The sequence below is a fragment of the Cupressus sempervirens genome, chromosome 5, assembly GCF_028749045.1.
Source record: "Cupressus sempervirens isolate cs-2001-9-10 chromosome 5, ASM2874904v1, whole genome shotgun sequence".
NCBI classification, from domain to species: Eukaryota; Viridiplantae; Streptophyta; class Pinopsida; order Cupressales; family Cupressaceae; genus Cupressus; species Cupressus sempervirens.
In genome coordinates, this window is record NC_143122.1 from 326,929,537 (window position 1) to 326,939,835 (window position 10,299).

Below are 10,299 nucleotides of genomic sequence, written 5' to 3' on the forward strand. Positions count from 1 at the left end.
AATAATAAGTATTAACCCAACAAAACTAATCAAGAATACACACAATTATGTAAAGAATATCAAGACCACATAATCTAACTACTAAATGTAAAATAACTCAAATTTCAATCAATATGATTATGGATGTTCACCATTGCATAACTGTACAGTCAAAATTGGTCAACATTCAATTGCTTCTAGTTGAAAAAAACAACATCCAACCATACAAACTAGTTTGGATGGGTTTAAATAGCCTTCCTAAACCTTCCCCAAACTAAATTCTAGGAGTGGGTGACTAATTGGTAAAATATTGAACCAAGTTACAAAAGTTTCACATAAAGTTGTCAAACTTGCAACTTGAAAACTTTTGGAAATGTTTGGTTCCTTTCAGCCTAGGTGTGTAGAACCTTACCAAATGGTTCCCAAATCTCACATGAGTCTAGACTCTATTCCAAGCCATTCTAGGCCTTGGATCATATACTATACTCCTAGAGACAATTGGACCCATTGACAACTTTTTACCTAGGGGGAATGCAACTTTACATCTTTTTCCACAACTTTTGAATTTTGACTTAGAAAACATGCCAAGATGCACTTGGATATCACTTTGAGATTTCATTTATCTATTATTAGATACCATGGCCCATCAAAGATCCAAACACAAAAAAAATTCAATAGGACCTTGACATCTCCTAGAGTGCTACTACACCATTCTCCCCAACAAAAGAAGTCCTCATGGGACTGTGGGAGAAATCAAGTTGAGATCTATTCCCTTCTTCTTGAAATTAGTCACTGGTATCCATGTAGCTTCAATATCTATCTTTCCCTTCCATTTGATCATGTATTCCATGTAGACCTTGTGCCTAGTCTTCTTTCCCAATCTAGAACTCAACACCTTCTTAGTCCATGGAACTGAATTAGTAATTTTTGACAATTTCTGAGCTACCACTTAAAGCTCCAAAGTTCGAAGAGAACACAGTATCTTTTAAGAATAATTCTCATATTCAATTGGACTTTAGATAACCCTCTAGCTCATGGAAATTATGTAGAATGAGTTCCAAGAAGTGTCAAGAGGTATCTAAAAATACACAACTCATGTTGCTCATATGATTAGAGGATGAGTATCTCACACTTCTTGAATTTTAGAAGTTATATCCTCTATCTACATTTTAAGGGAAAAAGTAGCTTTTCCTCATACTTCGAGAATGAATGCCAATTTTTGGCATAGAAGAGGTCATATATTACAGAAAATAAGGCCTAACACAAGGAACAACTCTTTTTGTTTCAACCAAAGACTTGATGAGCCGTACTCTTGAACATGTTTTGTATCTGCAAATCATGGAGCTGCAAAAAAAAATTAGTGTATTACTTAGCAAAGATCTTCCCATAGAAATTCATTTGTCAAAAAATACTTTTAAATACATTCAAAGATATAACTACCTCCTTCAAGCCCTCCGAGGAAGTTTCTCGCAGTTCTAAAATTTGATCAGCTCTTCTTTCTCCAATACCCTAGTTAAAATTTTATCAACAAAATCAGGCCAAGAATAGGCATAAACATAGCACTAGTTAAGATTTCAACAAAACATGAGTTTATAGCTAAAGACCAAATAAGAATATCTAATAATCTAAATCATATGGTCTTCTTGTCTTTTATATTTCTTTATTCACTCAGGACGATTGAATGATTAATATAGACTGATTGAATTAACTGAAGAATTGATTGCACGTCTGTTTGATTCCCAACTGAAGTTTGATGAATGATAGAATGATTTCCTTTGATTTGAAAATTTTATAGTTAGTGAATGATGACTAAATGAATGTTGTAATTCATAAATTGAGGAGTGATGATTGTGTGTTGATTTAATGTATTTGGAAGTGATGAATGGTAAATGATCATAAAAAAATTTCTTCTTTTATATATTGTTCGTGGAAGATTCAAAACCTGTCATAAAAATTGAATCACCACTTTAAATTAATATTTTATTCCCCAACTTTATCTCCCTTGGATGCCCTCCTCAAACGAAACCTCTTCTTTATATCTTACAATGTAAGAGTCACTTCTCTTCACCACATGTGCCCCTTGCATTGGTCACAGCCTTTCACAATTAGCACCCTTCAAATAAGGTCAAACTCTTCATCATTGTTGACCAAATGAAGGTACTTCCTTACTATCTTCCCCTCCCTTCTTCAATCAATCCTTCCTTAATTCCTATTCTCCCTTTATGCATATCAAAACTGTCTTATATCTTAGGCTAGAATTTACTATGTTTATCTTATGATTATCCAGTCTTCCATGCCTTCAAAAGAAGTCTTTCCCCCCTATTTATATCTAAATGAGCCTTTTATAAAATGGGCAATCATCTCTAGAGAAAGAGATAACAAAAATTTCAAATTTAATGTTAGAATCTGTGTCTAATCTTGATGCATTTATAGATTCTGATCTTTAGGGACAAGGGTGCTTGCAATCAAGATTTTAATCTCTAGTAGATGATGTATTTGAGTTTGACAAGGGAATTCCATTATCTTGATATTTACCAAAACATAATTTTCTTGTTGAATCTTCACCATCAAATCATCTAAGTATTGTGTAGGATATTCAGCAAGGAGGAAAGTATGGTCCATCAACTACATGGGATAGGAACTCTTAGTTGTCCTTAATTAATAATACTGGAAAAAATTCTATTGGAAGCTCACCTTTTAACACTAGGTTGATGTCTAAACCAAATCATAAGAATGTATGGCAGACTGGCAGACTGGCTCAAGCCCCTCAGTTGGTGGACACAATTATGGAGTCAATACATCCACACTCAACCCTGCAAGAATCCATTCTTTTAATAAACTGTCATCAGCTACAAATTATTATTTTAACCATGATCTCACTTTTTCAAAGTCTCCATTACATTTGGGAGACATTTTAGGCTATCCATCAATGGAGGATAATCATCTAAGAAAAGTAATGAATTCTCCAAAGGAGGGGCTCCCATCACATTCTACTCATTGGAAAACTAGTTCATCATATACAACAAGAATATGATTAGTGCATAGGAATTCCATTCAACAGTTAAGGTCTTCTCTTGTTAAGACTTCAACTGGTGGTCAAACATCAACTGTATTCAAAAGCTTTGCAACTAGCTTTCACATGATCCCCCCAGCATGCAAGTTTCTATTTCTAATTCACTATACTTTTCAGATAGAAAATGGTAGCATGTTGGGTTGGGCATGTCAATTTTGTCTGTTCTATGCCTTCTATTTTTAACTGAATATCATCTAGCTAATGTATGAGGTATACATCTTATAGGTAAAACATTAGATTATTTAACTTGTCATGGTAACACATCTAACATAACTCCAAAAATAAGTAGTCGAAAGCATTGCCTTTCAGATATTGTGCAGTCAATTCCATCCTTGCAAGGAATATCAACTTATGGAGAAAATTAGAAGAAAAGAAAGACCTTTTAATTAGTTAATACACAACATGCTTTTGTTCAACTAAATGCTTCCAACACTTTGGGGAGATTTGCTAGCCATGCATGTGGGAGCATTCTCAGGGAAGCTAATCATGGGAAAGCACATTCAAGTATATATGTATCTATTCTTCTTCAAGTGATTAGGCATTCTTCTTTATGTATTAAGCATGCCCAACTTACAGGCCAAATGGAAGTCCTAAATATCCCATTTATCAAAGATGTGGGCTTGTGAAAGCCCTTTATAGACATATGGTTTTGGCTGCCCTATTCAAAAGAGGATGCATGGCAACATATTTGTTTGTGTCTTGGTAGACCTGGAAGCACCTACTAGGATGTCAAGGTAAATGATGAACACTGGAGGCCTCCTCTAAAAGTGGATCTCTCCTCTTTAAGAGTGGTCTTAGTCAATAATTCCATATGAATATGTTTTATTTGATTGAATTAATTTATCATTAGTATCGACATGATACCTTCATATCATTTAACTTCTTAATGTGATTCCTTATCTTCTAATTCCTCATATTGGTGCACATCAAACTACAATATTTTCCAATATCTTTCTTAAAATAGTAATGGATGACTAAGATCCCAAATAGCAATGGATGACCAAGTTGTTACAGTGAGTATCCACCAATTAGTGCCAAGACTTTTGAGTGCTTTTAAAGGATTTTGATGTGCCTTGTTCTTACTAACTTGCTATGCCCAATTCAGGCAATATGATTGACATAAGAAAGTAATGCCTAGATTAAGATGGCTAGAAGTACAAACAACATAGCTATTTATACTATCAATTGAACATGTGGATTATGAAGTTATTAGCAGCCCAACTCTTCATGGAAAAGATTCTCACATGAAGATTTATTGCAAAATTTACTATTATATTTCCAGCTGCTCTAATAAGGTTTTGATGAGCATACCTTCTTCCTTCACAACAATATACTTTAATTCACGATAGCCTCTCCAACCAATAGAAATGGTTAAGTTTATCGTAGTGCCTATGTGGCAATATTGTGGTGCCTAAGTGGCATAGTAATTGTAATCTGCGCCAGTCACTTCCAGGAAACTTTACAATGCAGATCTTTACTAACATTTAAGTATGCTATAAGTTGATCTCTTGTGATTGTAAAGGCTTTTGGTCTTTTTCAAAAGTTCCTCGAAGGATACAAAAATTATTTTTTAATTGGAACCTTTAAACTTCTAAATCAAGTAACGGAAAAATGAGATTGACTGTTTCTGTCTATTTATCCATTGTATAATTTTATATGGAGTATTTGGTTTTCTTGATTATCTAGCAAGCACCACAAAACTTTTTAATGAATTAATGTCTTTGAATAAATGAATTAATGATGGTACTTCTGATTCTCCAGCTCTAGCTAAATCAAGTTCTAAAAACTCAAAAAAGGCAAATGGTCCTGATGCTATAGCTATAAGTCTTACATTCAAAATCAACAACAAGGTTTCATAAAGAATAGTACTAAAAGGTGTGTGTCTTTTTGGGGTTCAAGTTTCAAACTGCAAGTGCACATATTTGTATATTAAATTGGCACCTTCTATGCTCAAATGGTTGCTGATCTTTGTTTCATGGCTTTCTATTCCAGCACATAGTGCAATTGTGCTGAAAGCAAAAAGTATTGTAGATAAAACATAGTGGGTTAGCAAAATTAGGACCTTATTCAACCTTCAAAAGGCGTATCAATAGAAGGACCAGTATTATTTTTTTCTTGATCTTATCCATTATTGTATACTAGGTGTTTTTTTTGGTAGAAGGGTGGTACTACACATTTTACAAACATCTACGCCTTCTAGAAATTATAGGATCATTTTAGTTACATTTGAAAACATTAATCAAGAAAAACCATATGTGCAGATATAAACATTAATCACAACATGTCCAATTTATTTGCAGATATATTTTCCTGTGAAGAAAGACCATGCCTGACAATATGAGCGCTGAACAAAATGAGACAATGGCTGCATTGTGGGCTCAGTTCCAAAGAAAACCTAATAAATGTTAGTGTCCTTACAAGAAGTGTAAAGGCTTAAAGACTCAAAGAATTCTAATCACAACAACCCAGAGTCATTGTAGGCAACATGGTCATGTTGAAGGGGGCCATGCTTTTTTTCCATTGCTGAATGTGGATTTCCTACTAGAGGAACATGGAGGTATGAATATCCAAGCTGAGGATAACACTCTCATGGAAGAAGATGATAATGTGCCAGAGGACATGATTGAAGAAGATGGTATTGGGGCAGGTGATGAAGAGGCTCACAATGATGGTACTAGCGAATCTGATAATAATGATAAAGATGGTCTTGATATACCTTTACTTTAGAAGACACACGAGCCCTTATACGAAGGCTCCCAAACAACTCTACTCTCGGCTATAGTGTTGTTGGTGAACTTAAAGGTTATGCATGGTATATCCAATGTAGAAATGTCATGTATGCTAAGGTATGTCATTTTTGTCATCTTCAATGTTAGCATACAATTACTATTCATTATATTAACAATGCATATTTGTTGTTGTAGGTTGATTAGTGAGTTTTTGTTACCACCATCAAACATTTTGCCTCGTTCGTACCAAAAATTATCTAACATTATGGATCAAATTTGAATAAAGTATCAAACAATACATGCATGTCCCAATGATCACATTCTATATCATAAACAATATGAATTTGTAGTAGAATGCCCTGATTGTCATAGTAGTAGATATCAGTCAGATCAAATAACAAAAAAAGTGCCTCACAAGGTTCTTCGGTACATTCCCATTATTCCACGACTTCAACAGTTATTCAGGTGCGCTACCTTGGCACAATTTATGGATTACCATGCACGCAATAGAAGTCAAGATGACATTATGTGAATGCATGTCAATGGTTTTTCATTTAATGAGATAAAATAAACATGGTCACACTTTAAAGAAGAACCTCATAATTTGAAGCTTTCATTGGCAGCGGACAGTGTCAATCCATATGGAGATATGAGATCTATTTACTTAGTGTGGCCTATTTTTGTTATTAATAATAACATTCCTCCTTGGATGTCCATAAAGAGGGAGCACATAATGTTGTCAATGATTGTGCCAGGTATTTTTATCATTTTATAATTATCTAAATTAATTTATAAATACTGCATGAAAATGGTCATAATAATAATGTAATGTTTATGTTCATTCAATTGCTAGGTAAATACCAAGTGAAAGATATGAATGTGTATATTGAGCCCCTAATTGACGAGTTGTTGAAGTTATGGAATGGGATCACTATGTATGACATCTCTAGACTGATAGGACATCGACAATTTCAATTCCATGCAATGCTTGTATGGACAATACATGATGCCCTTGGGTTAACTCATTTTTGTGGTATGTTATTGTACACTAGAAATGTGTCACACTCTAAACCCTTCTATCCAAACGATTCCATGAGTTTGGAATGCTTGGATGCCAGCTTAGAGCTCCCTATCCACGGAGTGCAAGAGAGTATATTTCAAGAATAAAAAGGCTCTCAGATGAGCCTTAGAGATACTCTTCTTTCTAGTAAACCATGCAATGGGAGGTTCCAAAGACAAGATGCAAGAATGCAAATGTCCCAAGGAGTTCCTCAAGAATGCAATGCAACTAAAGATTAAACTAGAATGAATATAAAAAATGCAGCTATTCTAAGCATGGATGAGAGTGTTACTATCCAACTATTAGACTATATGATCTAAGCTACATGTAAAAATGAAAGCTAAGCTAAGCTAGAATGCCATGATGCCATGGATGAGAGAATGTAGACAAGAAATAGAAGTTCTCCACAAAGCTCCAAAGAAACCTGTTAGAAAACCTGCAGCATAACAATATTCAAAAGATCGATGATGGATGGGGAAAGCTCTCTCCCTTTTAAAGATGTATGGACGGTGGAGATCAAGATGAAGATGGTGGATGATCAACGGTGGAATTCGAAAATAGGAGTGATCCATGTGCACACACAAATCAACCAATAGAATATAAGTTGACTTGTCATATAAGACAAAAGTCACAAAGCCTTTTCTTTTAATTTCAAAATAGAAAAAGGACTTTATGTGTACACTTTAAGTGGGTTAGAAGAATGGGGTCTTTTATTTAATTAAAAGGGGACATGTTCTTTTAATCAAATAATGAACTTAGGATAGCATAGTCAAACTATAGGTTATAATCAAATAAATTGATTATTAGAAATTTGGTCTAGATAAATGATTAAATTAATTTAACCAAAATGTTGAAAAGGGGGCTAATAGTCTAGATGACCATTTTTAGGTGATTACATTTGCCCCTCTTTGACTAATGCGTGATCGATCTGGGAACACATTATGTCAAAGAAAATAGAAAGCCAAGTAGGCAGTGATAGATATAGATATCTGATTCCAAAGAATGAAATGCAAAAATAGATAGCAAGTCCTGAATGCACAGCCTGATAGCGGTAGTACTGAACATTAGGAAGATGATGCTAGGATCCGAAAAGAATTCTAACATCTAGCAAAGAAAATAGATCGAGAGCAAGTGATAAGGTTAAACAAATGCTCCTAAGAAATAGATAGCTGAACAATAGAGTATTTTTGCCCCCTTGGGATCAAAATTGAAATGAGGTAAGGGGATGCAGAAACTGGCTAGACATGAGAAAATTAGAATATAGCAATGTCCAAAATGACAGATAAATGATTAGAACCCAAGAATGACTATAAGAAATTGATAAAATGCCCCAGTTTGACTAGAGTTGACCTTGAAGGATATAGCATAAAAAATTAGGTCAAATCTAGTAGAAAGATGATTTTAGACATGAAATAGTGAATTCAAGTAGATATGAAGTATGGAAATGATGAAGACATGAAGAAATGAAGATGCTCCAGTGATGATTCAAAGATTAGACCTCAAAAGGTCAGCTAACTACTCAGAAGAAAGTAGAATTTTAAAAGACAATTTTGACCATCAAGATGAACTCGAATTTGGATTTCGATCTTGAAAATGAATCTAGGACATTGAAATTATTTAAGAAGTCAAAAATTTATACGATGTGGTGATAAGATAGAAAAGAGATGAAGCAAAAGATTAAGAAGGTGAAAAGACACGGACAAGAAGAAAGTAAAGAAATATATGAAAGGAGTTAGCTGATATGTCCACAAAAAAGATGAAGAGAGAGCTCTCCCCATATGCAAGAATGCAAGCTAAGCTAGAAAATGAACCTAAAATGCAAGCTAATATGCAAAGTGGTTTACCAGCAAGAAGCGCATAACATTTAGACTCTTAATTTCATCATTGAGCATTTATTAGGGACATCATGAGATCATACAACCATCTCTAGTATAACTATGAGGATATGAATATGATCGATATTAGATAGGTATGTGGAAATCCAATCTAAGCATCAGAGACATGTAAGTCAAGATAACTACACGATTAGATTCCCTAAGTTTAATTTAGCAAGATTACACTTGTATCAAGGCATAAGTGCCAAGATAAACCCTGAGTGCGATCTTGCAAAACAGTCAAGGATGATACATTTTTAAGTCAACGTGTTGAATAGGATCAGCATAAATGCTTACAACACTATAGAAAAACAAAAGTATACCCACAGGTAGAAATCAAGAAAATATATCCCATGCCCCCAGTCTTCTAGTCAATGACATCCTTGAAAGACTATTAGGGAGGGAACACATGGCAAAGAAATCATTATAAACAACATACAAAGTAGATAAAGATTAGCATAGCTCAGTCATTTAAGTGTTAAAGTGTGTGTGTGTGTGTAAGTCACTTGGTCATTTCTTCAAGACTTGATTCTGATAGTGAGAAATATCATGACATCGGAGACCATAGGTAAACTATCTGTAAAGTGTTAAAAAACACTTGATGTCAAAGTCAGGGAAGTGTTGAGAAACACTATTTTGTGAGTTGTCCAAGAAACCCAAATGTACAAGAATACCTCAAAAAGGCTAAGTAGTTATGCCCCCAAGATGAGGACAAGAAACAATTCCAAGCTAAGAAATGTGTAGCAAAATAGGTGATTGAGACTGATAGACAGAGGTGCAAGGGTCTCAAGTAGCACCTATTTCCAGATTTTCACCACTTGACAAATTTTTTCAGGACTTTTTTTCAATTTTTTTGTATTTTTTCAGGCTCATAGATATGATTTTTTGGATTTTTTTTTAGAAGGTTTTAGAGATCACTAGTTCTCAAGCAAGATCACATCATTTTCTCCCAATGTCTAGCAAGGTATAGGACACGATGGAGAAACAAGCTAGTGGATAAGCAAAGATGGATAAGAAAAAAGTATGAAGCAAGTAAAAGTGATCCTCAAGGACTGACTCCTCAAGAGTACCCAAGCTAGGGAAAGAGGTGAAATAGTCATATGAAGCATGTTTTGGATAAGCAATGGAAGTAATGAGAAAGATAGCATGTAGGATAAGCAATGAAGCCAACAAGTGAGATAGCATGAAGTGTGTAGTCCAAAAGAGTAGCCATGTCAAGAGACCTATGAGAACCATGTTTCATTTATTATGATCAAGACCAAGGGATCAACTAGATAGTATAGCAATGAGATAGAGCAATAAGAATAAAGCTCAAGATAGAGGCTATGAGTTAATGGGAGAGCATGATAGAAAATCTCATGGATAAGATAGCCAATATGCAAAGATAGCTCAACATTGTCAAGATCAAAGAGAGAAGAGGAGATAGATGGATGATGGAAGAATTACACATGATGCCTGTTTGCCAGGTTTTCATCATGGTACTTATCCAAGGTACCACAAGATGTAGTTTTCACCATAGGATGGATTTATTTCTCTTTACTTTTGCTACCAAGGTGCCACAAGAAGTGGTTTTCACCGAGGCAC